General features: G+C 39.6%; 1 non-coding gene across 1 annotated transcript; it reads right to left on the bottom strand.

Moving 5' to 3' along the window:
* Window positions 1–3,732: 3,732 nt before the first annotated feature.
* On the bottom strand, window positions 3,733–3,897 carry LOC128110212 (U1 spliceosomal RNA). The gene has a single exon (XR_008218166.1). It is a non-coding gene; the product is annotated as a U1 spliceosomal RNA (small nuclear RNA).
* Between the last annotated feature and the right edge of the window lie 846 nt (window positions 3,898–4,743).

Below are 4,743 nucleotides of genomic sequence, written 5' to 3'. Positions count from 1 at the left end.
TTCCAGTTATTTTTTTCTGTGTATTTTTTCCCTCAAATTTGGGCATTAGAATTCAGCTCATCCTTGATTTTTTTTCTTTTCTTTTCTTTTTTAATCTTTGTTTCTTTCTTTCCACATAGAATCTCTCTATGTAGTGCTGGCTGTCCTGGAACTCTCTGTGTAGATCAGTCTGGCTTCCAACTCAGATCTGCCTGTCTCTGCCACCCAAGTGTTGGGATTCAGGGCATGCCAGCATGCCACCATGTCAGCCCTTTTTCTTATTTTTAATCTCTCATTTTTTTTTGTGATGTGATATGATATGTGTGTGTGTGTGTGTGTGTGTGTGTGTGTGTGTGTGTGTGTGTGTGTGTGTCTTTCTGGGAGGTTTCCTCAACCCTATCTTCTAACTCTTCTACTTGATTAAAAATTTCTACTGCATTTTCCATTTTCAAACATAACTTTCTTGTTCTCTAAATGTAATGACTTTTTAATGTAATTTTAAAAGATTTATCTTTTAAAAATTTATTTATTTTATGTGTATGGGTGTTCTGTCTTCATGTTTGTCTGTGTACTCCATTTGTACCTCGTACTCAAGAAGATCAGAAGAGAGCATCCGAGCTCCTTGAAGTGGTGTTACAGATGGTTGTGAGCCACCATACAGATACTGGAAAAGAAACTCAGCTCCTCTGGAAGACCAGCCTGTGCTCTTGATCTCTGAGCCATTTTTCCAGACCTAAGATTTATTTTATTTTATGTGTATAAGTAATGTTTTGTGGGCTGGAGAGATGGCTCAGCAGTTAAGAGAATTGGCTGCTCTTCAAGAGGACCAGGGTTCAATTCCCAGCACCCACATAGCAGCTCACAACTGTCTGTAACTCCAGTTCCAGTGGATCTGACACCCTTACACAGACATACATACGTAGGTCAAATACCAATACACATACATTTTTTTAAAAAATAATTTATTTATTTTTATTTTATGTGCATTAGTGTTTTGCCTGCAGGTATTTCTGTGTGAGGGTGTCAGATATTGGAGTTATAGACAGTTCTTAGCTGCCATGTGGGTGCTGGGAATTGAACCCGGGTCCTCTGGAAGAGCAGCTAGTGCTTCCAACTGCTGAGCCATCTCTCTAGCCCCATAATTTTTTTTTAATTGCAAGAAAAGAAGTGTTTTGCCTGCATGTATGTTATGTGTATCATGTACTTGCCTGGTACCAGGATCTGAAGACCGTGTCAGGTCCAATAGGATTGGAGTTACAAATGATTGTGAGCTGCCATGTGGGTACTGGGAATCAAATACAGGTCCTCTGCAAGAACAGTAAGTGCCTTTAATGGCTATGGCATCTCTCCAGCCCTTGTCTTTTTATTTTTAAACATTATTTATTCAGTGCTGGGATAGAACCCAACCCAGGGCCTTGAAATCAGGGCCAAGGACTTGGTGCTTCCCACATCCCAGGCTAATCTCCACCACAGTACACTAATGGTATTTAAAAGCCAGTGATGTCAAGTGTGTGTGACTGTGTAGGTCTGGAGTTCCTGCACTCAAGGGGCAGAAGTTCAAGAGCCTGAGCTGTGTAGTGAGACCCTGCTTCCTTGCCCCCTCAACCACAAACAAACAAGCAAACCAGATTTATTATATTTACTTCATCAATGCTATTATTATTCTTTTATCTCTCAGATGATTTTTGTTACTTGTAAAAATAAATTCTTTTTTCCCTCTGTTACCTAATTGTCCAGTTTCCTTAAGTTCATTTTACTTGTTTCTTTTGGCCCCCAATCACGAGAATTTCTTAAAGGTCTTATGGTTTTTGTACTTTCATTTACATTTAAATTTTAGAAATAAAAGATGTTCACCAGATCTTGCCATGTTTGGAGCTTGTCAAACTGGGAGGCTTCACTGAAAGGACATCAGGTGGCTAGTTCAGGTGGCTAGTTAATTTCCTCAGTGGTAAGTCTTCTAATGCAGTTTTAACCAAAGGACTGTCTACACTGAGATGAGATGTTCATATTGGAATGTAAACCAATGTATCATTGTATCAATACTTGCTTCCTTCATTTAGAAAATCTTGCTACAGAAACCCAACAAAAACAAAACAAACCCAAAGCTGAACTGTAGCTAGAGTTTTCCTGCCTGGCCCACAGTCAGGACAAATCTCTCTCACCCGCCAGTCCCACAGCCACTCAGACCCAACCAAGCAAACACAGAGACCTACATTGCCCACAAACTGCATGGCCGTGGCAGGCTCCCTGCCAACCGCTCCCACAGCTCAAATTAATCCACCTCCATCAATCCATACCTTGCCACATGGCTCCCGGCCCACCGGCATCTTCACATGCTGTCTCTCATCGTGGCGGCTGGCAGTGTCTCTCTGACTCAGCCTTCCACTTCCCAGCTTTATTCTCCTCCTTGTCCCGCCTACACTTCCTGCCTAGCCAATGGCCAATCAGTGTTTTATTTAATGACTAATCAGCAACACATTTGCCATACAGAACATCCCACAGCACTGAACTCCACAGGCAGGACATTTGTCCTGCTGTGGTTTGAACCTGAAATGTCCCCCTAAGGCTCATGTGATCTAATACCTGGTCCTCAGCGGGTGATGCTGTTTGGAAAGGTCGTAGGACCCTTGGAGGTAGAGCCTCTCAGGACATGGGTCCCTCAGGGAAGGGGACAAGGCTTTGTACTCCAGCCTCACTTCCTGTCCACTTTCTGCTTCCTGAGCGTGACCTAAACTTACCAAGTTCATGAAGTTGTTTTTGTTTTGTTTTGTTTTCCTTTTTTCAGACAGCATTTCTCTCCATAACCTTGGCTATCCTAGAGCTCATTATGTAGACCAGGCTGGCCTCACACTCACAGAGATCTGCCTGCTTCTGCTTCCTGAATGCTGGAACCAAAGGCATGTGGCACCACACCCGGCAAGAAATTTTATTTCTACTGCTAGTGAGCTAAGGTATTTTTAAATATGAATGGATATTAGATTCCTTTCTTCACCTACTGAGGTACACATACAGTTTTATTTTTTTTGTGTTTTATAACACATAAGCCAGCACACATGTACACATGTACCCACATAAACACACTACACACACACACACACACACACACACACACACACACACACACACACCCACACACACACACCAAAACAAATATGGCAGAGGGTTACACATTTACAGAATATTTATTGATTTTGTTAATATAATATAATAATTCATTGTTAAAATAATCAATGAATTACTTTGATTTTCAGATGTTTACACAATCTGACATTTCTGGGAAATGTCATTAGATAATATTATCATTGTCATATAATTTTTTGGTATAGCTTTGTTAGGAATGTTTACATTTATGCTCCTATGAGATGCTGGCTCTTGTGTTTTGTCTTTGTGTGTTTTTGTTAGTGTATTGTAACATTGTTTTCAGCATGTGGTTTCTGAGTAATGTTAGTCTCAGAATAAGTTGGTGAGTAATTCATTCTTTTAAGTTTTGGAAGAATTTGACAGTGCCGATATTATTTCTTTTATAAATGGTACAATTTCCCAAAGACTTAACATGGATTCAAGCAGTTTTATTTAAATAGAAAAACTTTTAACTACAAGTGAAATTTCTTTAATAGTAGTATTATTTGAATGCCCCCCTTTTTTTGGTGAGCTCTTAGTTTATGTTTCTATCAGTGAACTTTGGTCAATTTTTTAAAATTGTTTTGCTTAGTTTTTTGTTTTGTTTTGTTTTGTTTTTTAAATTTTTATTCTTAGGGGAGAGCGCGAACGCAGTCCCCCACTACCACAAATTATGCAGTCGAGTTTCCCCGCATTTGGGGAAATCGCAGGGGTCAGCACATCCGGAGTGCAATGGATAAGCCTCGCCCTGGGAAAACCACCTTCGTGATCATGGTATCTCCCCTGCCAGGTTAGTATTGTTTTGCTTAGTTTTAAGTTGCTTTATTTTGGTAAATCAAGTCTATTGTTCAGTTTTGGTTAAAACCAAAAATTAATTCTAGTCTATATATTATGCTCTATTTATACAACATAATAATATATTATTATCTATCAAATATATGTTTAATAGGATATAAATCATATTACAGTGCCTGAATCATATTACAGTGCCATTATATTTCACGATTTCCTCAACAATCTTTTATACGGCTTATATTCAAGTTATATGTGTAGCTTTATTTCCCTTTTTTTTGGAGTCTTTCATTGGTCACAAAATAGGCTAGACTAGCTGGTGAGCAGCCTCGTGGACCTACCTTCTCAGCATTGGGATTACAATGGATACAACCATGGGGCTTTTGGGATCAAATTCAGATCCTCACGCTTGTGCAGTGTTTTAGTATTTGTTAGATTTGTTTCCAAATACCCAATAAAAGAAATATAAAAAAAGAAGGAAGCGTTCATTGTGGCTCAGAGTTTCAGGGTCTAGTGCAGAGTCCAGGGCAGAGACGTCATGGACACAGAAGTTGAGGTGCCAGTCACATGTCAGTCCACAGTCAGGAAGCAGAGGATGATAAACGGTGTCTCAGCTCACCATTCTTTTTATTTAGTCCCAGATTCCAGCCCATGGAATGGTACTGTCCACCTTTAGAGTAAAGCTTCCGGTTTCAGTTAACCCAATGTAGATAATCCTTCACAGATCGGCTGAGATTTGTTTTCATGGGGATTTTAAATCTCTGCAAGTTGATAATCAAGATTAATCATAATACAAGGGCATTACTTTACCAACGAACTATCTCCCCAGCTTCCATCTTTAAATGTTCAAAA

The sequence above is a fragment of the Peromyscus californicus genome, unplaced genomic scaffold, assembly GCF_007827085.1.
Source record: "Peromyscus californicus insignis strain IS unplaced genomic scaffold, ASM782708v3 Scaffold_14__1_contigs__length_90479793_seg_2, whole genome shotgun sequence".
Lineage (NCBI taxonomy): Eukaryota > Metazoa > Chordata > Mammalia > Rodentia > Cricetidae > Peromyscus > Peromyscus californicus.
Note: the sequence above shows the minus strand (reverse complement) of the source record. Positions and strands in the feature narration are given on the sequence as shown.